This window comes from Pseudophryne corroboree, chromosome 1 (genome assembly GCF_028390025.1).
Source record: "Pseudophryne corroboree isolate aPseCor3 chromosome 1, aPseCor3.hap2, whole genome shotgun sequence".
In the NCBI taxonomy this organism is placed as follows: Eukaryota; Metazoa; Chordata; class Amphibia; order Anura; family Myobatrachidae; genus Pseudophryne; species Pseudophryne corroboree.
In genome coordinates this window covers 1,158,148,172-1,158,173,977 of record NC_086444.1, presented here as the reverse complement: position 1 = coordinate 1,158,173,977, position 25,806 = coordinate 1,158,148,172, and the positions used below count along the sequence as shown (strand labels likewise).

General features: G+C 46.0%; 1 long non-coding RNA gene across 1 annotated transcript; it reads right to left on the bottom strand.

The window, feature by feature from the left end:
- Positions 1–3,327: 3,327 nt before the first annotated feature.
- Positions 3,328–25,070, bottom strand: LOC135004097 (uncharacterized). Its single transcript, XR_010204994.1, has 2 exons — positions 24,981–25,070; positions 3,328–3,877 (listed from the first exon to the last, which is right to left on the bottom strand). It is a non-coding gene; the product is annotated as an uncharacterized LOC135004097 (long non-coding RNA).
- Between the last annotated feature and the right edge of the window lie 736 nt (positions 25,071–25,806).

Sequence of the window (25,806 nt, the reverse complement as noted above, 5' to 3'; positions counted from 1 at the left end):
ACCTCTCCGGATGTGTAATAGGAAGCACGTGCCGGGGCCTGGGCCCTTGATTCCCCGAACCCTGTATTCACAGTGGGCGTGGTTAGACAGAAAGCGCGGGCTTGGTACGGTGTGTGCGCCACAAACCCCGGAAGTCCTGGGTCTGCCGGTCCCCTCGAGGCAATGGACGGAACCGACGGCAGTGACGAAGACTATCTCCCCGACTCGTCAGAGTTGAGCAGCTCGGATGATAGTGGAGGGGATGAGACGTCTTTTCACGGCAGGCAGGTTCTGGAAGTGTCCGGGGCTTGCTCCGCGGAGGCCGACCCATGTCTCCATCCGGCCCGTGCAGTGTCGGTCCAGGTACTTACCCGAAAAGCAGATGGTTCGATTGCATGTAACAAGAAAAATTTCTGCCTGTGTTGCGAGAGGCCATTCTCAAAAATTGCGAGACATGTGCAAGCTGTCCACCACAATGAGCATGAGGTAGCAAGGGCACTCAGCTTTCCGAAGCGCTCCAGGGAAAGGACAGTGCAGCTAGACCTGATTCGCACCCGGGGAAACTTTGTCCATAATGTCGGGGTTCTCCGTGAGGGCAGCGGAGTCCTCCTACCGTGCAAGCAGCCGGAAGAAGCAACGGCTCCCCAAGATTTCATGCACTGTGTAAAATGTAAAGGGCTATTCTCCAGGAAGCACCTGTGGCACCATGTGAAGAGGTGCCCGCTCCGCAAAAGTGACAGCCCCAAACCTAGAAGAACCAGGGTGCAGGGTCTCTTCACTTACGCCACACCCGTCCCGGAGGATGTTGGCACCGGCCTCTGGAAGTTGCTGAGCGAAATTAATTACGATGATGTGGTACCGGTAATCAAAGGGGACCGCTGTATTATGCAGTTCGGTCAGCACCTCTACAACCGTCTGGGGTCTGATGTCAGCAAGCATGATTACATCTGTCAGAAGCTCAGAGAGGTGGGGCGGCTTCTGCTGAAGGCGATGAAGGTCACACCGTTGCGGTGCATGGAAGATTTCATTTGCCCACCGAATTTCCTGCAAGTGGTGCATGCTGTGAGGAGCCTGGCCGGTTACGATGACCGCACCAATACATATAAAATACCCTCGTTGGCTCTGAAGGTGGGACACAGCTTGCAGAAGATTTCTGCTCTGGTGGAGTGTCAGGCACTGATGGAGGGCAGTGCCCTGACAGTGGAGCGTGCCCGGAACTTTCGGAAAATTTATGAGGCGAGGTGGAGCGAGCTCATCTCCACTGCTGCCCTGAAGACACTTCGAGAGATAAAATGGAATGCACCGCTGCTTCTGCCCTTCACTGATGATGTTAAGTGCTTGAACCTGTACCTCCTTGACCGTCAGCGAGAGTACATTGATGAGTTGTCCGCCCACCCTTCCAAAAAGCAGTGGTCCATGTTGGCCAAAGTTACCCTCACGCAGCTGATTCTCTTCAACCGCAGGAGAGAAGGTGAGGTTTCCAAAATGCGTCTCTCCTCCTTCGATTTACGGCACACAGCCGATTTGCAGGGTGATGTGGCCCAGTCCCTGTCAGAGCTGGAGAAGGCACTCTGTCGTCACTTCTCCCGTATTGAGATTCCTGGGAAAAGAGGCAGGAAAGTCCCCATCCTGTTATTCCCAAGCATGCAGAAAGCGATGGAGCTCCTCACAGAGAAGCGGACAGAATGTGATGTGACCCCACACAATATCTACATGTTTGCTAGGCCAACAGCCATGTCCCATTATAGGGGATCCGACTGCATACGTCTCTACGCCCGGGAGTGTTGGGCCAAGCACCGCGAAGCATTATCTTCCACCCGCCTACGGAAGCATGTGGCTACACTTTCCAGGGTCCTCAACCTGAGCGATACAGAGATGGATCAGCTTGCTGATTTCCTTGGACATGATATCCGTGTGCATCGGCATTATTACCGCCTCCCGGAGGGTACCCTTCAACTGGCCAAGTTGAGCAAGCTCTTTGTGGCTCTCGAGCAAGGGAGAATGGCTGAATTCAGGGGCCACAGTCTGGAAGAGATCTCCATTGATCCAAACGGTAGGTATCACTTGACAGTGTGGCTCCAGGGACTGACTGTCTAAGTGGGCTGGTGTGATCGGTTTCCCTGTCCTTCTCTATCCACAGAGCTGATTCAGGTGGTGAGCGATGACTCTGGGGATGAGCCAGGGAGTCAAGATACCGAGGTTCCCATGGGGCACATGGTAAAAGAAGCCGGCAGCGTGGTGTTGGCGGCGGATGGAGGTGCAGCTAAAGGTGGGTGTGACTGTCCATTCCATTTGAGATGCGCGTCCATGACTGGTGGTGGCGTTGCGTGGTGACTGACCTTTCCTCTCCCGCACAGGTGATGGAAGGGGTGCCAAGCGCAATCTGCGGACCCCAGCAGAAGTGAAAGCTGTTGAACGTCACATGATTCGGTTCATTCACTCATTCAAGGTGCCGGGAAAGAATGACTGTGATGCGTGCCTAAGGGCAGAACGACAAGCGCTGAAGGCTCGGAACTGGCTCTTGGTTAAGTTTTACATTAAGAACCGAATTACTGCTGAAATGAGAAAGACCCTTTCCTGAATAAAATGTATCTGCTGCTGAATACATGTTTCCTCTATCTCTGGTTAACCCTGAAAATAAATCAGTTATGTGGGTGTCCTCACGAGGCAGGTATTCCTGAATAGGTCCCCATGAGGTCCAGGGTCCTTCTGATATTTGATACTGATTTATCGGTCAGTTTGGTAAGGCGTAATGTGAATGTGATTCCCTCGGTGGGTGCGGACCCCCTGGTCATGCTGCTCGGGTGCAAGGAAAGAGGTGTCCCCATGAGGAAGGTTCCAGACATATGTCCCGATGAGGATAGAAAAACAAGTGTGTGTGTGTGTGTGTGTGTGTGTGTGTGTGTGTGTGTGTGTGTCAAGTCCCATATGCAATGTTAGGTGCTCCCTGTTACATAATGCATTGCAGGAGCTAAATGCATCGCAGGGAGGAACTGTTTGCCCACGCACTAGAAGGAAGGTACCTGTTGGAGACAGGTAAAAGAGTCCCTGATTTATTTTCCTGATGTTCGCTGCTTACCCCTGCAGCAGGGAGCCATTGTTAGCTTCAAGTTCTCAGAATGTACATTTCACCACATGGGTAGGCCACATGGTGAAATGTACGTTCTGAGAAGCTGACGATGGCTCCCGGCTGCAGGGGGACGCCACAAAATAAAAAAGCAGGGACTCTTTTACCTATCTCCATTGTAACATATGAAATAGTAGTCTTGAGTACCCATTATCCTTAAACCAGGAATCAGTTACTAAACAGTATAGTTAGTCCATCACATCAATAGCAAGAGGAAATCATTATTTAAATAAAAAGGTTGTTTATCAAGAAATCACTGTAAGTTCACATTGCAGCCAGTTGGCGCACGTAGAGGGTCTTCATAGGTAATAAGATTAGTGTCCATTATGCATAGTGTCCTTTCTAGGATAAGTGTAAGTGACACTGGATAGAGAGTTGTTTGCAACCCAATCACTTTTTGCTTCATTATGTTTCCTAACACCCTTCCATTCTCTGATCTCCAAAATCCAAAATAGTATGTGTATTTTTTCCACCACAAGGTATCAGAAAACTAATGAACATATAATATACAGTATACATTGTTAGCTAAACAATATATAACACTTTAACAAAATACAGTAAGCCCAGTTTAAGCTATGGGCCTTTCTCTTTCCTTACATAATATTATTTAATATTTAATTACCGTATGTAACTAAATGTCAGACACTTTGACAAATCAATTTCTTTTTTTCAACAATTAGAAAGAGGACAGCGCATTTATCCAGGATGTCCCAAAATCCCATTGTAAGATTCCAACTTGTTTCCAGTGCATCTCAGCGGCTCGGGGAAATCCTGTAGAAACAATGTAGAAGGTGAAATCCCAGCTGGGTTACAGATGGAACTAACAAGTCATCACATCCCCTCTGTTCTATATCTGAAATAGCATACTGCAAAGTGAGAGACATGCTAGTCATTTTTGCATTCTATTATTATTATTATTAAGTATCAGTACTGGTCAGTACAGGTCAGAGGCCGATTTAACCTCATGGGGCCCTAAGCAAGTCACAGATTTGGGGCCCACCTTCCTCAAACAATCCTCACTGTCTACCCCCCTCATCATTCCTCCCCCCATCACCCCTCACTCACGCCTGATTGGAATTTGAAGTAGGTGATGGATGTTATATAAAATGTAAAAAATACTGTTTTTTACTGTGCACATCCCAGCTCCTCTCTCTGAGCATCATGACTGGTCACACGCAGAGTACTGCAGACCTGGAGACACAGGCATGCGCTGGAGCCGGCACGCAACAGCTGTCAAATCAATAACAACCTGCTGGGAGTATTCGTCCAACCCAGTTCTCTGACAATTTTGGGAGAAGCTCGTGGTCCGCCAGAAATGCCCTTTAAACAGCCTTGTCGGCGGGCCCCCTGGCACCAGCAGGCCCCCCTGAGACCAACAGGGCCCTAAGCAGCCGCTTTGGTTGCCTTGTGGTAAATCCTCCTCGGATACTGGTACCTGCCTGTAACAATTTCACAGGTTGCTTTGCCCATGGCTAGTAGAACATTAAAAAAGAGAACCAGGCAGTGCCAGACTAGCAATTTCAAAAGACCAGGTTACCCCTGACAGTGGTTCCAGTGAACAACTGATCTATTGTAAATCAGCTAAGATTATTTTTGTAACACTCCTTTAGCACTGGATGGACCAAAGGTGTGATCTCTTCTTCTGACTATACAGTGCCTCCACCCAAGTCTTCTCATATGGGTAGCAGCGGTCATGAAGAGACGTTCTTCCACCCAAGTGACTCAGGAGTTCCGCCCCTATACTGTGAGAAAAATTACTCTACAGAAATTATTTACTTTAAAAGCCATACTGGCATACTGTATTTCCTGGAGGAATGGGGAATAGGGTGGTGGCACTAGTAGGCTTCTGAAGGAAATAATTTATACCAAACTATATTAGAAATAAACACAAAAGTAACAAATTACAATATGCATGGCAGTGTCTGGAATATTGAGAGTTGTGTTGAGAGACCACCATCTTGCCACTCACTCCCCCTATCCAGCTATTTTCTCTGCGTAGCTTTTGTAGTGTGCCTAACATGGCTGCCTCCACTGGTGCGCTCATAGGTGGGATGAAAAATACATAGACCTATCGGTTATGTTGGAACCCTACTCCTAGCACTATTAGGCTGCAACCACCCATTTTGTGTCATCTCTTTTAGGTGTAATCTATTCCACCCAGGATAATCCTACGTAATGTACCTAAGACAGCTGCCTCAACTGGTATCTTTTATGGGTGGAATGGACAACCTGTGTGGGGCACGCCAAATCACTGCCTTGACCCTGGTGACAAAAATCTTAGTTTTGGCCCTGCTGACACTCTCCAGAGTAATTTGGTATAACGAGAAATAGACATATTTTACAGAAGGATTCCCATAGCTCGGCCCGGTAATGCTCAGACCCTCCTCTGCGTGGGAAATGGACTCGCTTTGCAGTTCAACAGACTCATCTAGAGGATGGTTAGGTCTAGAATCACACTCTTTCCTCTATCCTGATACTGATTAGGGACAAACAAGTACTGTAGGGGTTGCTGAGCCATGTAGTCCACAGGGATTATGGCAGTCTAGCAGCCAGTCTTTCTTTCTTCTCTCTTGGCAGTGATTCCTACATGGGAAAAGACCATCCGGGCTCTTAAATGTCACTGCTCCCAAACTCAAACAGCTGGGGTTTCTTATCTACCTCTCTGCCTTTGATTTAGGTCAAGGGCGCAGTATGACCTTTAGAGGACCTAGGCACAGAAAAGATTTTGGGGCCCCAAATACATTTTGTTCCCCAAACACAACCCCAAAGTTATTTCCACAAATCTTGCAAAGGCCTTTAAAAACCTCCTTGGAGAACCCCTCCCCTAATCTATCAGCACTGTACTGAGCACCGCTGAACCTACTCTCTGTGGACAACTGAACAGGACAGCCGACATGACCAAGAGAAAAGCCTTGGTGGACAATAGGGCAGTTTGCCAGTTACCAGATTCTGATCTTGTTGTGTTCCCAATGTATACAATTTACTATTTGATTATTAGTGTGTGTGTGTGTGTGTGTGTGTGTGTGTGTGTGTGTGTGTATATATATATTTGTTTGTTGTTGGGGTTTTTTTTTTTTTCATTTCTTGTGAGAGCACCTTTTTGTGGAACCTGGTTCTGCTGCAGCATTTGCAGTTTTGTACCATATTTCCCTTGGTAAATCTGGCAATTGAAAATATCTGTAGTGTCCCCCTTCCCTTGATAACCTAAACATGTGTTTATTTTGCTTATTTGGTTAATCCAGCCCTGATATACCATAGGTATCAGAACAGGCAGCCTGGGCAGTCTCACACCTGCCAATCTAGTGTTTCCTTGTGGATTGCTGAATTCCTACCACAGACACATACAGTAGTTCCTCCCTTACAATCTGGACAGGCTCCTTCCTGTGTGTGCTGATCCGATAAGCACTGTTATCCAACAAAGCGATTATTGGATTGGAGCTGCCATCAGAAATTGTTGGGCCCAATACAAAATTACAGGCAGAGTCCTCCCACCACCACCACCCCAATCTGCTCCAACATTTCCTCAACATGTCCCACAGACCAACCAAATTCTGAACCTTGATCTTGTTCTACCATTGTAGAGGCCAATTGCTGCTCACCTAGATAAAGCTAAGCTGCAGTGGATTAACTAATGATTTGCATATTTCAAAAATGTTATTACCTTGCTATTGCATAGAATGAGCGTTCCCATATCCAGTTCATCTGTATGGTGCACAAAATGTGACATCACAGAAATAGCAATAAGCATTGACCAGTAAATCAGCTTCTGCGACTGTAGGGTACAAACATTGGGCTTGGAGGTAAGAAGGACCCAGTAATGACAGATCAGCTTCCTGAGTCTGGGATGTTGGGACATTTACAGCGAAGCCTCAGTTTTCTAACAGCTAAGCATTTGCCTGAGAGGCCTAAGTTACATCACTGGACCCCCCCCCATATTTTGCTACTGTACCCAGTGATAATGCATCCCCTCCCAAGTAATGACCATCCAACATCAACCCCAAGGATATGTTAATAACAACTCGCCCTACAACCTATATCATTGATAGCGTATCAAGCACATTACTCTATCAGAAAGAACAAAATCTTGAACCCACGTGGTCAACAACACCTTGAGATGTTAACAATGTTGTTACCCTTAATAGGTACAATTATGTAAAAGAAGGCAAATTAAATTACAATTAAGGCTGCTGCTTATCCACATAAAAAGCCCTTTCAGTTAATTTCTGTTGGAATACGTGTGTATAAGTGGCGGTGGTATGGCATAGTGTATGTACACTCCAGCGGATGTCTTGAGTCAGTGAACAGGTCAGTACTTAACAGGTGGGGTGTGCTATTCAGCAGCAGTGTGATTTGTGCAGTCAATCTCAAAGATATTCATATACAGACTCTCAACAGAGAGCGGAGCCTACAGCTCACCAGCCAGTGACTGTATCAGGGTAACGGGGCAGTATACAAGCAGTAATAGCGGCTGTGTTAGGATGAATCAGCGGCAATCACAGGGTCTCACTGGAGCTAAGTGGAAGACATCCATCTCCTACTGTGGTGCTCTGACATTGCAAAAATATGGCGCCGACTATGCACAAACGGGTTGGGTATGCGTGACCGATGGTCAGGAGGGGGGGCAAGCATAGCAAGCCCCTTGCCGGCTCACTGCGCTCGCCACGCTGCTGCCGCCACAGGTTCTGTTCCCACTCTATGGGTGTCGTGGACACCCACGAGTGGGAATAGTCCTTGCTGGTCGGCATGCCGATCGTTGGGATTTTCAGGGTGCAGGGTGTAGGGGGAGATGTTCTGACCGGCGGTCTCCTGACCGCATCCCACGCAAACTATGGTCGGTGACCATCTTGGTTAGAGATTTGAAGCCTCCCTGTAGGAACCTAAACATGTAGTATGTGCAGTAGCACTCTCCAGTTTCAATAAATTAAACCCTTACATTTGGTTTAACACAAAAATGTATCCCTCTGCAGACATCCATTGGACTAGATTCTCATTAGACTGGCAGAGAAGGGTGTGATGCAGACACAAAGGAAGTGTGTGTTTAAGCTGGTGGTGGATCATGTTCCCATATCCTACATTCCAGGCTTCAACGCTATAATTTACGATGCCTCACTTCAGCACAACCATCCATCATTCAAATAATTTGTATTATTCAAATTAACTTTCATTTCCCAGCTAATTAAAACTTAATTATCCATCCTGACACACTTAAAACATTTAGAGACGTTCATTACAGTGGCGAACAAACCCAAGAAACAGATCTTTATGTGTGCGGTTCCATATTTATCTTACATTACCATGGACTGAAAGTTCTTTCTGTTTTCTCATTACTTCACCCCAGTAATTTTCCCGTCAGATGGAGTGACAAGTGTTGTAGATTATGTTTTACAGTATATTATTTTCTGAAGCATTTACATGTCATGCATTTTATTTCTTGACAAATTAAATTTTTTAAGGGGAATTTTGATTCTTTTATATTTCACAGCAGCTGTATTACATTGTTTTGCAATAATAAAAGTTCTGCAATCTTCCCAATTTTTGCAGCAGATCTAGATCTGCGGATACCATCTCTAGATTAGGGAGGTCATCATTCAATATTTGTAAGCAGCCAAAACCTGCTTAATCAAGGAAATTATATTGCGCCATTAGCTCCTACTTGTTGTCAGGTATATAGCTCTTTGAGCTAATAGTAACCATGAAGGTGGACAGGGTCAATATAACAAAGACAGGAGTTTACAAAGGAGAGTGTGCCGATTTATGCAGTTCATTCTAGAAGCAGTGACACATGAACAGAAAGTATGGTGTGAAGCCAAAAAACATGTCCAGATGCCAACCCATCGGAATTTCCAGAAGGTAACCAAGGGAACTTAAGCAATCCATTAGATATCTACAGTATTGATATCATAGACAAGCCAGATGTTTTATAACAAGAGCTTTCCAGTAGAGATCCAGTAACAATTAAAGGTCAAGATGATGGACAATCCATCAGATGTCCAGCAACAAATTCAAGGTCAAGTCAGCAGGAGTTAGACAACAAGATTAATATAAGATGTAAGGCACTACAGCAAATGACCAGTAACACATCAAGGTGGAGGCCACAGCTAATCCAACAGAAGTCTAATAACAAGCCAATAAAACAGGTTAAGGAGAAGATTATCAGCAACTCAGCAGAAGTCTATTAACAATTCATTGTCAATATCACTGTCAATCCATCATGGGCCAAGTGACAAGATTTGGTCAAGACAATGAGCATTACACATCAAGGTCACAGACGGAACAGCAGAATTTCAGCTGGAGCAAGAGAAAAGGCAATTAAGCAGAAGTCCAAAAAAAAAGTATAGGTGAATGGGATTCCAGCAAAGCATTTAGCTCAAGCCACATAGATTTAATAGGTCCAACATTTTTGAGCTTAGTACTAATATAATTCACTAAAAGTTAAGAATAGAGAGGTTGCATTTTTGGGGGGTTTCTTTTCCGTACAGAAAGGCGAATGGTCATTTCCGCTTTCGAAAATGGACTTCAGTTTTGCAGCTGCTCAGGCCTGACATACTTTGGGTCTCTTCCTAAATTTATAAGGGACCAATTTTGCACCTCCATGTTACACTTAAGCAGAACACAGCAATTGAAAATGCACTCCAAGCAATTCAATAAAAAACAAATAACAATTGTTCTGTGTAATAATGGCCCCCTCTCCAAAGTCAGATTAGATTGAGAAGGTTGGTAGGAGATTGGTATCTAATGTTATGTTTCCATCTGTTTACAGCACATATCCAGAGGATTTTTTGGCTCTCAAAATCTGAGAGCAAGAATAGGCACAGAGTGACGATTCTTTACGAATCCTAACTGGTGTTCAATAAGCACTTCAGGAAGAAAAAATTGAAGCTTATCTCCCATAATCTTAGCGAGCAGTTTGATATCTGTATTTAACATTGTCACATGGTGATAGGAGTCTGCTAGTTGGGGATCCCAATCAGGCTTGGGAATAAAAACCGTATGAGCCTCATTAAAATATATAAACGGGGTGGCGTTCCATAGAATATCATTAAATAACTCTACAAGAGTCTGGGAAATATGAGGAGCTAAGATTTTATAATGTTGATTTGTCAAGCCATCAGGACCCGGAGATTTCTATAGCTTAAGCGTGGAGATCACCATTTGAACTTCCTCAAGAGATATGGCCTGAGAAAGGATATCACTTTGAAGCTTAGTGAGAGGAGCAACATCTCGGAGAATCTGCAAATGCTTATCGGAGTCAAAAGGTAGAGCCCCGTATAGCCTAGAGTAGCAAGATTCAAACTGGACTAACATTTTAGACAGATTGGAGTCCACTACCTGAGTGTTTGGGTCTCTAATCGCAGTACTTACCTTCTTACGTGCCCAGGACGAGACTTCATCTTTTATTTGTGGTATTAAATGAATGGAAGGTACAAGAGTATCAGAGTATACAGGAAAGACTAATGCAGGCTATTGTTCAGGAAAGTGGAAACCATTTCTCATCAATCTTGTCCTTGCAGTAGTATGTAAATCGACGCTTGGAGTTACAAGCTTGAGAAGAGACAAGGGTTAATAGTGCAGAGCATTTTTTTGTAAGAAAGATAAATGACAGTATATTTAACAAAGCCATCAGAAGTACAAGACATTCTCCATTGATATTTAACTTTGCAAGAGAGCTTATGATACTGGGTGGAAAAAATAGCTGAAGCCACTTGGTAAGGGACTGATGATAGATGGACTTGGCACTTCCCGTTCAGGACAGCATAAGGTAGAAATTGGGGAGAGAAGTTGTTGAGTAGTTCTAATGTGGATGAGGAGGTTTGTGGTTGAGTCAGCAAAGGTTAAAGTGGTGGAATAGAGATTTCTGGTGATCCTGTACTCAAAGGAGTGGTAAATAAATTAGAAACTTAATTCAGTTTGTATAAGACAACTCAAAGCAGGGCCTCCACAATGAGTAGGAAAGACTTGGGGAGGAGGCTAGAGACAGAAGTTTGGATGAATATGGATCACCCGTAAGAATATTGATCACCTAAAATGATGATGCATGGATGAAAAATAAGAGTCAAGATCAAAAATAGACAAAGGAATTGCTGGGGTGATCTAGGAGGACAATAAATCACATTAACAGAGAGAGCAGAGGTTGAACATCTGGATAGTACGGTATGTACTTCATGGATGATAAACATTAGTAAAGGAACAGCTGAGGAACTTTCAGCGCATAGCATGTGGAAAAAAATAATTCAGCCCCTCGTCCTTGTTAGTGATGAGCGGGTTCGGTTTCTCGGAATCCGAACCCGCCGAACTTCAGCTTTTTTTACACGGGGCCGAGCAGGCTCGGATCCTCCCGCCTTGCTCGGTTAACCCGAGCGCGCCCGAACGTCATCATCCCGCTGTCGGATTCTCGCGAGGCTCGTATTCTATCGCGAGACTCGGATCCTATATAAGGAGCCGCGCGTCGCCGCCATTTTCACACGTGCATTGAGATTGATAGGGAGAGGACGTGGCTGGCGTCCTCTCCGTTTATAGAGAAGAGAGTAGAGAGTTAGAGACACTATTTACTAATTTTGGGGAGCATATTAGGACTGGAGTACTACTACTTGCTGATAGTGTGACCAGTGACCATTGACCACCAGTTTAATTAATCCGTTCTCTGCCTGAAAAAAAAACGATACACAGTGTGACACAGTCACATACCATATCTGTGCTCAGCCTCAGTGTGCTGCATCATCATATGTAATACTGTATATCTGACTGTGCTGAGTGCTCACTGCTCACACAGCTTAATTGTGGGGGAGACTGGGGAGCAGTTAGAGCAGGAGTACATAAATAATATATTTTAAGTACAGTGCACACTTTTGCTGCCAGAGTGCCACACTGCCAGTGTGACTGACCAGTGACCACACTGACCACCAGTATATTGTGATTGTCTGCTTAGGACGGAGTACTACTTGCTGATAGTGTGACCAGTGACCAGTGACCACCACCTGTTTAATTAATCCGTTCTCTGCCTGAAAAAAAATGATACACAGTGTGACACAGTCACATACCATATCTGTGCTCAGCCCAGTGTGCTGCATCATATGTAATACTGTATATCATTATCTGACTGTGCTGAGTGCTCACTGCTCACACAGCTTAATTGTGGGGGAGACTGGGGAGCAGTTATAGCAGGAGTACATATTTTAAGTACAGTGCACACTTTTGCTGCCAGAGTGCCACTGCCAGTGTGACTGACCAGTGACCACTGACCACCAGTATATTGTGATTGTCTGCTGACCACCAGTATATTGTGATTGTCTGAGGAAGAGAGAGAGAGATACATCTGCACACTTGATAATCTAACTTAAAGATTTAATAGATTTATAAAACCCCAATGTACGTGTGTCTTAGATTAGACTTTAGGCCTCTTTGGGGGTGCGACCCTATTACAACCAAGAAATGACAACGTATACAAAAAGGCTAAAGAAGTGGTTGTTGAGTTGGGTGCACTATGTCAATTTTGTGGAATTGATTATCAAAATTAAAACGTAGCTTTTATTGCTTCTATTAATATTCAGAGGGTCCTTGTCATGGGACACATACAGCAAAATATAGAGGTTAAAAATGTGACATATACAAACATATACGTGGTGAAGAAAAGAAAGTTAAGTGAGATAGATTCTAAAAAGTGGGATCACCACAATAACTCCTGCAACTAGTATAATTAATTTCTGTGTGAAACATGAGCCACTCAGGACAAAAACTAGATAGGGTATAAACGCCCCTGGTTATACTTGATGAATATCTGTCATCTTAACCCAGCTTTCTTGTAATTACTGCATCTAGTGTAAAGATGCAGTGGGGTCTGTGCAATCTGTGTGTTTCCGAACGTATTGACCATAAATAAATAAATTCTGACCACTGTGAATGTAAGTGCTTGTCAGATGCTCACACAGTGTTCACATGAGGGGCACTTTCACTTAGCTAGAAACTGGAATTTGAGGCTATTTCAAAATGTGGGTACATATTGTATCCGCTTCAATCCACACTGTTATAAGATGTTGCCAAATGTCCTTAGACTATATTGCATAAAAGCAACAATTGTTGCAATGCAAGTGCACAGGATAGAGTGAGAATTTATAATATGAAACTGCACTTATATATCAAATGTTACAGTAGTCCTTGATGACTGGAGTTTTTGCTCTATCAGTGTGTTAATACACTATTATCTTTGTGGGTCACACCTATGCATCACTATTGCGGAAGCTAATTGTTTGCATTACATGTGTGTACCACTCTGTTGCCTTTGCAGGTCAGACACATATGAACGTTTTGGGAAGCTGATCGCTTATATTGTGAAAGTAATTAATGTGTGCACTTTATGACAGTGTCCTCTAAAGAGATCGTGTACGCTGATGCATAGCAATATTAGGGCTGTATTCTCATCAATATATGACACAAAGTATCCCTATTGATTCACCTGCCACTGGCTATGCTAACCTCTGGGATATAGTGTGGCTTAAATCCAAAGACTACTGTATGGTTTCTGATCCCTGTAGTTTGGTTCTAAATAGTGCAGTTGTTACTGAGCACGGATAAGACGTGTCTGCAGGAAGTGTTTAGCTGTGCTAAGTTGTTGTTAACAATGCTACCATGTTTCAGTATCTAATCAGGTAATGAGGTTCTCCCCCACAAGTATACTTTAAGTCAGACCAATAATTACTTCCGTTCTCACACGTGCAATTTGTTGCTAACGACAAATTAAATGTATCTATATATTTGCATATACTTTTCCTGCATTTATACAGATGGATTGAATTCTACACAATAAGTGTGCTATTTTATCAACCAATGATTAATTCCTCTAATGCATAAAGGACCCTAGGTAGTCCTATTAGCTGTTATCTGGAGTGGTAATCAAACTGTTTCCTAACCTCCCGCACCCAGCTTACTCTGCGGATCCTATTTGCTATAACCGCTTTCAAATCAGTGCTGGTACGGGTGGGTTCATTAATGTCTAGTACACATAATATACAACATTGCTTAAAACTTTCAAGGAGTGTGGTGGCCCACTAGTGATTGTCTGCCTGAAAAAGTTAAACACTCGTCGTGTGGTGTTTTTATAAACGCATTCTGCAGACAGTGTCCAGCAGGTCCGTCATTACATAATATATACCTGTCCGGCTGCAGTACTAGTGTGATATATATATATATTAATTTTATCTCATTATCATCCAGTCTATATTAGCAGCAGACACAGTACGGTAGTCCACGGCTGTAGCTACCTCTGTGTCGGCAGTCGCTCGTCCATCCATAATTGTATACCACCTACCCGTGTTTTTTTTTTCTTTCTATCTTCTTGATACTAGTAGCTTACTTTAGGAGTCTGCAGTGCTGACAGACAGTGTCCAGCAGGTCCGTCATTACATAATATATACCTGTCCGGCTGCAGTACTAGTGTGATATATATATATATATTTTAATTTTATCTCATTATCATCCAGTCTATATTAGCAGCAGACACAGTACGGTAGTCCACGGCTGTAGCTGCCTCTGTGTCGGCAGTCGCTCGTCCATCCATAATTGTATACCACCTACCCGTGTTTTTTTTTTTCCTATCTTCTTGATACTAGTAGCTTACTTTAGGAGTCTGCAGTGCTGACAGACAGTGTCCAGCAGGTCCGTCATTACATAATATATACCTGTCCGGCTGCAGTACTAGTGTGATATATATATATATATTTTAATTTTATCTCATTATCATCCAGTCTATATTAGCAGCAGACACAGTACGGTAGTCCACGGCTGTAGCTACCTCTGTGTCGGCAGTCGCTCGTCATCCATAAGTATACTAGTATCCATCCATCTCCATTGTTTACCTGAGGTGCCTTTTAGTTGTGCCTATTAAAATATGGAGAACAAAAATGTTGAGGTTCCAAAAATAGGGAAAGATCAAGATCCACTTCCACCTCGTGCTGAAGCTGCTGCCACTAGTCATGGCCGAGACGATGAAATTCCATCAACGTCGTCTGCCAAGGCCGATGCCCAATGTCATAGTACAGAGCATGTAAAATCCAAAACACCAAATATCAGTAAAAAAAGGACTCAAAAATCTAAAATAAAATTGTCGGAGGAGAAGCGTAAACTTGCCAATATGCCATTTACCACACGGAGTGGCAAGGAACGGCTGAGGCCCTGGCCTATGTTCATGGCTAGTGGTTCAGCTTCACATGAGGATGGAAGCACTCAGCCTCTCGCTAGAAAAATGAAAAGACTCAAGCTGGCAAAAGCACAGCAAAGAACTGTGCGTTCTTCGAAATCCCAAATCCACAAGGAGAGTCCAATTGTGTCGTTTGCGATGCCGGACCTTCCCAACACTGGACGTGAAGAGCATGCGCCTTCCACCATTTGCACGCCCCCTGCAAGTGCTGGAAGGAGCACCCGCAGTCCAGTTCCTGATAGTCAGATTGAAGATGTCAGTGTTGAAGTACACCAGGATGAGGATATGGATGTTGCTGGCGCTGGGGAGGAAATTGACAAGGAGGATTCTGATGGTGAGGTGGTTTGTTTAAGTCAGGCACCCGGGGAGACACCTGTTGTCCGTGGGAGGAATATGGCCATTGACATGCCTGGTGAAAATACCAAAAAAAATCAGCTCTTCGGTGTGGAAGTATTTCAACAGAAATGCGGACAACATTTGTCAAGCCGTGTGTTGCCTTTGTCAAGCTGTAATAAGTAGGGGTAAGGACGTTAACCACCTCGGAACATCCTCCCTTATACGTCACCTGCAGCGCATTCATAATAAGTCAGTGACAAGTTCAAAAACTTTGGGCGACAGCGGAAGCAGTCCACTGACCAGTAAATCCCTTCCTCTTGTAACCAAGCTCAAGCAAACCACCCCACCAACTCCCTCAGTGTCAATTTCCTCCTTCCCCAGGAATGCCAATAGTCCTGCAGGCCATGTCACTGGCAATTATGACGAGTCCTCTCCTGCCTGGGATTCCTCCGATGCATCCTTGCGTGTAACGCCTACTGCTGCTGGCGCTGCTGTTGTTGCTGCTGGGAGTCGATGGTCATCCCAGAGGGGAAGTCGTACTCGTAAGACCACTTTTACTACTTCCACCAAGCAATTGACTGTCCAACAGTCCTTTGCGAGGAAGATGAAATATCACAGCAGTCATCCTGCTGCAAAGCGGATAACTGAGGCCTTGGCATCCTGGGCGGTGAGAAACGTGGTTCCGGTATCCATCATTACTGCAGAGGCAACTAGAGACTTGTTGGAGGTACTGTGTTCCCGGTACCAAATACCATCTAGGTTCCATTTCTCTAGGCAGGCGATACCGAAAATGTACACAGACCTCAGAAAAAGACTCACCAGTGTCCTAAAAAATGCAGTTGTACCCAATGTCCACTTAACCACGGACATGTGGACAAGTGGAGCAGGGCAGGGTCAGGACTATATGACTGTGACAGCCCACTGGGTAGATGTATGGACTCCCGCCGCAAGAACAGCAGCGGCGGCACCAGTAGCAGCATCTCGCAAACGCCAACTCTTTCCTAGGCAGGCTACGCTTTGTATCACCGGTTTCCAGAATACGCACACAGCTGAAAACCTCTTACGGCAACTGAGGAAGATCATCGCGGAATGGCTTACCCCAATTGGACTCTCCTGTGGATTTGTGGCATCGGACAACGCCAGCAATATTGTGTGTGCATTAAATCTGGGCAAATTCCAGCACGTCCCATGTTTTGCACATACCTTGAATTTGGTGGTGCAGAATTATTTAAAAAACGAGAGGGGCGTGCAAGAGATGCTGTCGGTGGCCAGAAGAATTGCGGGACACTTTCGGCGTACAGGCACCACGTACAGAAGACTGGAGCACCACCAAAAACGCCTGAACCTGCCCTGCCATCATCTGAAGCAAGAAGTGGTAACGAGGTGGAATTCAACCCTCTATATGCTTCAGAGGTTAGAGGAGCAGCAAAAGGCCATTCAAGCCTATACAACTGAGCACGATATAGGAGGTGGAATGCACCTGTCTCAAGCGCAGTGGAGAATGATTTCAACGTTGTGCAAGGTTCTGCAACCTTTTGAACTTGCCACACGTGAAGTCAGTTCAGACACTGCCAGCCTGAGTCAGGTCATTCCCCTCATCAGGCTTTTGCAGAAGAAGCTGGAGACATTGAAGGAGGAGCTAACACAGAGCGATTCCGCTAGGCATGTGGGACTTGTGGATGGAGCCCTTAATTCGCTTAACAAGGATTCACGGGTGGTCAATCTGTTGAAATCAGAGCACTACATTTTGGCCACCGTGCTCGATCCTAGATTTAAAACCTACCTTGGATCTCTCTTTCCGGCAGACACAAGTCTGCTGGGGTTCAAAGACCTGCTGGTGAGAAAATTGTCAAGTCAAGCGGAACGCGACCTGTCAACATCTCCTCCTTCACATTCTCCCGCAACTGGGGGTGCGAGGAAAAGGCTCAGAATTCCGAGCCCACCCGCTGGCGGTGATGCAGGGCAGTCTGGAGCGACTGCTGATGCTGACATCTGGTCCGGACTGAAGTACCTGCCAACGATTACGGACATGTCGTCTACTGGCACTGCATATGATTCTCTCCCCATTGAAAGAATGGTGGAGGATTATATGAGTGACCGCATCCAAGTAGGCACGTCAGACAGTCCGTACTTATACTGGCAGGAAAAAGAGGCAATTTGGAGGCCCTTGCACAAACTGACTTTATTCTACCTAAGTTGCCCTACCACAAGTGTGTACTCCGAAAGAGTGTTTAGTGCCGCCGCTCACCTTGTCAGCAATCGGCGTACGAGGTTACTTCCAGAAAATGTGGAGAAGATGATGTTCATTAAAATGAATTATAATCAATTCCTCCGTGGAGACATTGACCAGCAGCAATTGCCTCCACAAAGTACACAGGGAGCTGAGATGGTGGATTCCAGTGGGGACGAATTGATAATCTGTGAGGAGGGGGATGTACACGGTGATATATCGGAGGATGATGATGAGGTGGACATCTTGCCTCTGTAGAGCCAGTTTGTGCAAGGAGAGATTAATTGCTTCTTTTTTGGTGGGGGTCCAAACCAACCCATCATTTCAGTCACAGTCGTGTGGCAGACCCTGTCACTGAAATGATGGGTTGGTTAAAGTGTGCATGTCCTGTTTATACAACATAAGGGTGGATGGGAGGGCCCAAGGACAATTCCATCTTGCACCTCTTTTTTCTTAAATTTTTCTTTGCGTCATGTGCTGTTTGGGGAGTATTTTTTTGAAGGGCCATCCTGCGTGACACTGCAGTGCCACTCCTAGATGGGCCAGGTGTTTGTGTCGGCCACTAGGGTCGCTTAGCTTACTCACACAGCTACCTCATTGCGCCTCTTTTTTTCTTTGCGTCATGTGCTGTTTGGGGAGTAGTTTTTTGAAGGGCCAGCCTGCGTGACACTGCAGTGCCACTCCTAGATGGGCCAGGTGTTTGTGTCGGCCACTAGGGTCGCTTAGCTTACTCACACAGCTACCTCATTGCGCCTCTTTTTTTCTTTGCGTCATATGCTGTTTGGGGGGTGTTTTTTGGAAGGGCCATCCTGCGTGACACTGCAGTGCCACTCCTAGATGGGCCAGGTGTTTGTGTCGGCCACTTGGGTCGTTGAGCTTAGTCACACAGCTACCTCATTGCGCCTCTTTTTTTCTTTGCATCATGTGCTGTTTGGGGAGTGTTTTTTGGAAGGGCCATCCTGCGTGACACTGCAGTGCCACTCCTAGATGGGCCAGGTGTTTGTGTCGGCCACTTGGGTCGCTTAGCTTAGTCATCCAGCGACCTCGGTGCAAATTTTAGGACTAAAAATAATATTGTGAGGTGTGAGGTGTTCAGAATAGACTGAAAATGAGTGGAAATTATGGTTTTTGAGGTTAATAATACTTTGGGATCAAAATGACCCCCAAATTCTATGATTTAAGCTGTTTTTTAGGGTTTTTTGAAAAAAACACCCGAATCCGACAAAAAAAATTCGGTGAGGTTTTGCCAAAACGCGTTCGAACCCAAAACACGGCCGCGGAACCGAACCCAAAACCAAAACACAAAACCCGAAAAATTTCAAGTGCACATCCCTAGTCCTTGTGTGATTCCAGCCCTGAAAGTGCAGTTAGAGATCACTATCGCCGCTGTTACATCGCAATGCTGGGTCGCACCAGGGAATTGAAAACGGGTCCTTCCAGGGAGCGACCCAGTATTGGACCCTTTTACATTTGCTTCCCGACCCAGCAATATGCCGGGTCAGGTTGCCATCGCGGGTAGAGGGCGGAGATGGCATCGTGGGCTGGTGCGGAGGCGGCGCTGGGAGATCATCTCCACGCCGCCTCTGCCTATGGTGTGAACGGTTCCCGGGTCACATCTATCTGGCAACCCATTCACACTGCACATGACCCGGTAATAACCCGAGAATAACCCTGCTTTATTCCTGGGTTGATTTACCAGGTAGGGGACCTGGGAATTCGTCAGTGACCCCTTTCACACAGCAATATGCCAGGTCGATACCGGATTATTTGTGCTGTGTGAAAGGGGTATATGTAAAATGGATGTAGGTGAGGCAGATCATAATTGTGTGAACCATGTTTCTGCTATTGCTAGATGTCATGAATGAATTCCATAAGGCACACATACGTACAGGAAAGAGGTTTGCTGTGTAGCAGAGGAAGGGAGGCTGGATTTGGTGAACTACAGTATCAATGACTTCTAGAAACAAAATTAATGAGAAGTAAAGACTCAATTATAATATAAAAAATGACTTATTTTATTGTGCCAACAGACTTAGGGTGACATTTACTACGCAGTGATAAGAGCGGAGAAGTGAGCCAGTGGAGAAGTTGCCCCATCAACCAATCAGCAGCTCTGTTTTATTTTATAGTGTGCAAATTATAGATGTTACTTCAGTGCTGATTGGTTGCCATGGGCAACTTCTGCACTGGCTCACTTCTCCGCTCTTATCACTGCTTAGTAAATGATCCCCTAAGGGATGTATTTAACTCCTACCCTTTTTATGCCACACTATGGGGTCTATTCAATTGAAGTCGGAACGCCTGTCTAGTCGGAAAGACGGCAGTTTCTGACTTTTCTATGCAGCTGCCGTTTTTCCGACTTGTCGGCAATTCCGACTTGTCAGAAAACACGTGGATCGGCGGAATAGCTGCGGATCCACGTGTTTTGTCAGATTTGTGGCTAAATCCGACAGGTTTTAGTCCCGTTTTCGACAATGTCAATCCGACTTTAAAAAAAGTCGGATTGGCATTGTCGAAAACGGGCAAAACCAGTCGGATTTGTCCGCAAATTGAATACTGCATTGTCGGATCCTCTCCGTCGGAGAGGAACCGACATGCATTGAATAGACCCCTTAGTTGGAACTAGATACTAGATTTGGGGATAAGACAAGGAATCACCCTGCTATAGGTAATATTTTACTCGGGACAGTACTAGTAAAGGATTACGGGTGTTGTTGCCCTGGTCTTGGATTATCCATTTTATAGGTCAAGCCTCCATAGTCTTGGCCACTCCGTGTGCCTGCCAAATACGGGAAACAGTATATTGGACTTTGCTGGTTGAGGAACATAACGTGTGACTCAATGTCCCTGGAATGTATAGGACAAGGTTGTTTAGTAAATGTGGCAAACTCTCTTGCAATTAGTTCACAGAAGAGATGTGATTTCTAAGTGTATAATAAATATTGTTTGTTCTCTAAACCACCAGTGTGTGATTCTGAGCACACTAGGAGTACCGAGTGCCGCCAAGCTGACACATAAGGCTGCCTCCAGGCAAGCCAAGCAGCTAGCAATATTTACCTGGTATCCTCACACCCAGGCTATTTCTCTTGTGCACGTTAATAATACATCTCTAGTAATGCAGGACCTTCATGTAGACGTGTTTGAGTTACAATATATGTTCGACTCAACACTGTGCATTCTGCATGAAGATACTTTACGTTTTTAAGCTGATAATGTTGATGAGGCTGCATAATTGAGACACCAGCAGTTGTCTGATTTCAGAAATCTTACGCTTTCAAATGAAAAGTCATGATTGCACTCAGGGCCGGTGCTAGGGTGTTCGGCGCCCTCCTGCAAACTATAAATTTTGCGCCCTTCTACAAATGGAATACAATTTGCCAGCTGTTGGGAAACTGGCAGTCACATGACCAACAGCAGCATCCCGACAGTGGAGGGGTAAGTATATTTATCCCACCCAACCTAACCCTTGGGGGGTGGCGGCTAGGGCTACACCCCTCGGGTAGTGGCTATGGCTAACCCTCGCTTAGTGGTGGCTAGGGCTAACCCCCCATACTTACCTTTGTGATGTCGGCATTTGGTGTTCCTGATCGGGGTCGGGATTCCGGCGTTGGTCACATGAGGTAGAGGGTGACGCTGGGGTGAGGCAGTGGGAGACAGGCAGAGGGTGACGCTTGGGAGAGGCAGTGGGAGATGGGCATTGGGTGACACTGGCATGAGGCAGGGGGAGACGGGTAGAGGGTGAAGCTGGGGAGAGGCATTGGGTGACACTGGGATGAGGCAGGGGGAGACGGGTAGAGGGTGAAGCTGGGGAGAGGCACTGGATGACACTGGGGTGAGGCAGGGGGAGACGGGTAGAGGGTGAAGCTGGGGAGAGGCATTGGGTGACACGGGTGAGGCAGGGGGAGACGGGTAGAGGGTGAAGCTGGGGAGAGGCATTGGGTGACACTGGGGTGAAGTAGAGGGTGACGCTGGGGAGAGGCAGTGGGAGATGGGCATTGGGTGACACTGGGATGAGGTAGGGGGAGACGGGTAGAGGGTGAAGCTGGGGAGAGGCATTGGGAGACACTGGGGTGAAGTAGAGGGTGACGCTGGGGAGAGGCAGTGGGAGATGGGCATTGGGTGACACTGGGATGAGGCAGGGGGAGACGGGTAGAGGGTGAAGCTGGGGAGAGGCATTAGGTGACACTGGGGTGAGGCAGGGGGAGACGGGTAGAGGGTGAAGCTGGGGAGAGGCATTGGGTGACACTGGGGTGAAGTAGAGGGTGACGCTGGGGAGAGGCAGTGGGAGATGGGCAGAGGGTGACGCTGGAGAGAGGCAGTGGGAGGTGGGCAGGGGGTGACACAGGGGTGAGGTAGAGGGTGACGCTGACGCTGGGGAGAGGTAGTGGGAGTTGGGCATTGGGTGACACTGGGATGAGGCAGGGGGAGACGGGTAGAGGGTGAAGCTGGGGAGAGGCATTGGGTGACACTGGGGTGAGGCAGGGGGAGACGGGTAGAGGGTGAAGCTGGGGATAGGCATTGGGTGACACTGGGGTGACGCTGGGGACAGGCAGTGGGAGACGGGCAGAGGGCGACGCTGGAGAGAGGCAGTGGGAGATGGGCAGGGGGTGACACAGGGGTGAGGTAGAGGGTGACGCTGGGGAGAGGCAGTGGGAGACGGGCAGAGGGTGACATGGAGGAGAGGCAGTGGGAGATGGGCATTGGGTGACACTGGGGAGAGAGTGGGTGCCAGACAGTGGGAAACTGCATTAAACAAAAAGAAAATTGTAGCTCACTATTACTTGACTCCAATTGGACAGTGACAGAAGGTCCTCACCACGTGTCAATACCTGCAATGTACAAAGTATGTTTATATTATAATTAAAATTATATATATATATATATATATATATATATATATATATATATATATATATATATATTATATATATATATATATATATATATATATATATATACACACACATACATACACGGAGCAAGCAGCAGCTATAATACAATAGCACAGGCCACATATGCAACTAGCTCTAATCGTTTCAATTATTGTTTAAATATTCAAATACGAGCCATTTTCGTCCATTTCGAAAGCATTTTCGCCAATGCCTTTCCACCTCTTTTTGTAAGTGAAAAGGCATTGGCAAAAAATGCCTCAAAATCGGCGAAAATGTCCTGCGTTTGGACGGAAAACACATGGATTTGCCGATCCACGTGTTTTCCGCCCCTGCCGCATTTTATACCTAGGCAAAAAAAAACGTCCCTGCTATTGCATAGGGTGAATCCACATTCACCCTAAAAATAGCGGAAAGCTCAATTTTTTCACCTAGGCGGAAAAAAAACAGCTAATTGCATACCCCCCCCCCCCCCCCCCCCGTAACCTGATACACAGACACATACATACATACATACATACATACATATACAGGGTTGGGTATGCTTTACCGCCACTGGGGATCCAGGCGGTCAGCATACCGACTGTGGGATCCTGGCGTCGGAATGCCAGCGGAGGGGCGAGCGCAACAAACCCCTTGCGGGCTTGCTGCGCTTGCCACGCTGCGGGGTCGGTGGCGACTCTATGGGTGTCGTGGACACCCACAAGTGGGAATAATCCCTGCCAGTCGGCATGCCACCTGTCAAATTTAGAGGGGGGGCGGGATATAGCTGGTTACATAACTACATTCCCATATACATACCCTACCCCACCCCCTACTATTATCTAAACTCCAGTAAAGTTTTCCTAAATTAAATAATCGCTATGAAATAGTTATTTTAAATAAAACACTTACCTTTTTTTCTATAACTGCTTCTTCTGTCTTCACTCTTCTTCACGGTTTCTTAATCCTCCTATCTGCGTAGACTGGCTCCTCAGCCTTCTCTTCGGCGGCCATTACACTCCACAGTACACACACCAGAGTCCAGTCCTGAGTCAGATGAGGGGAGGGGAGGAGAGGGAGAAGAAGGGAGGGGGGAGAGGTGGGGGGCATTGCATAAGGCAAACAAGAGGCAAGAGACCTAGGGGAGGGGAGAGAGTGGGGTGGGCGGCGCTGGAGAAAAATAGAGAGGAGATAGGAGGGGGGTAGGGGGCGGCGCTGAATATTAAAATCAATCCTGGAGGACGGACGCGTCACTGATGCTTCAGCCTGCCCCTGCTGCCTGTATGTGTAAAGCAGTCTGACAGGTGCGTGCAGCAACATGGGCGGCACAACGCTGAGGAGATGGACTGTCAGACAGGCCAGGCGCTGCGGCGCTGCCTGTCACTCAGAGGTAGCCGGCAGCAGCTCCAATCCAGCAGCAGGGATGCAGAGGCAGGGAAGGCGCCTCTCCTTCGTGGCGCCTCTCTGCACTGCATCCATTTGCTGAGCGGGGCGCGCCGGCTCTGATTGCACTGCTCTGCACAATTATGTGCACCATATTTGCCTAGATTTCAGGCAGATTGTGAAAGTAACACCTATCAGCGCGGATGTGTACTGCTACATCTGACAGGCGTGCCATGAAAATGACTTACATCCAAATGTAAATGAGCCCCAAAGTTAGTAAGAAAAGACACTGATATTTTGCAGGATTTGTTTGTCTACATTACAAGAGGTGGTTCCATATACTGTAAGTGGCCACGAGAAACCTTATGTAAAATGCATGTAGCCATAGGGATCATTGTGCCTTATAACCAATACAGGGAAATGGCACTGATGAGCCCATTTGAATGTGTGTATCTCTGATTTCTATCTTTGCCCCTAGAATGTAACAGCTACATAATGGGGATAAGGTGCAATCAGGGAGATTGCTGGACGATTCAGGGAGTCAGGGAGATTGCTTTTATTTCAGGGAACCTCCCGCAGAACGAGGGAGGGAAGCCAACTATGATGTGCACCAACACCCCTACCCCATACATCAATGCACTTCAGCCAATTACAAAGCGCATTTGTTAATAAGGCAAATATCAGAGCCAAAGCTGATTTTGCACATTGTAAGAAACCTCCATTGGGTGTTGTTAATTTGAGATTCAACCAAGCAATGAAAAATTCACATAAGAATCAATTCCCTAGAGTGCTGCCTTATGGCTCACTGACACCTAGTCAATTGACAATGTTGATGCGTCCACTGTCCAAAACACTCCAACATACCTGTAACTTTGCTTTCATATTCTCTAAAGGCAGGGGTAGCCAACCCTGGTCATCGAGAGCTACCAATAGTTAATGTTTTCCAGGTCTCCACACAGAATCACAAGTTAAGTCATTAGCTCCACCTGTGGATCTTTTAAAATGTGTTAGTGAATAATGACTACACCTGTGCACCTGCTAGGTGAGCTGGAAAACGTGTACTGTTGGTAGCTCTTGAGGACCAGGGTTGGCTACCACTGCTCTAAGGCAGGGATGGGGAACCTTCGGTCCTCCAGCTGTTGTTGAACTACACATCCCAGCATGCCCTGCAACAGTTTTAGCCATACTTGCCTACCTGACCCTCTCCATGAGGGAGACAATGCTCTGTTCCTGGTCTTTCCTGGTAATGTGTGATTGCCATCACCTGTGGTGTGCTAGTTAATTGATAAGAAAGGCGTTTGACCACAGGTGATGGCAATCATACATTACCAGGAAAGTCCAGGAACAAAGCATTTTCTCCCTCGTGGAGAGGGTCAGGTAGGCAAGTATGGTTTTAGCATGGACAAATAGCAAAACTGTAGCAAGGCATGCTTGTATGTGTAGTTCAACAACAGCTGGAGGGCCAAAGGTACCCCACCCCTGCTCTAAGGCATGAATCTGCCATGTGGTTTTTGTGTAATGGCACAGAGAGCACATTATTCCATAATTATAATAATACACAGCTTCCATGATTACTATTCTCTATCACCATTGTGGGAAATGGCACAATACCTCAATTTATGTTTTATTGTTCATTCTACATTGATATGTCCAGATTTGTTGTTTTTACAGGGTTTATCTTGCTTTCTAT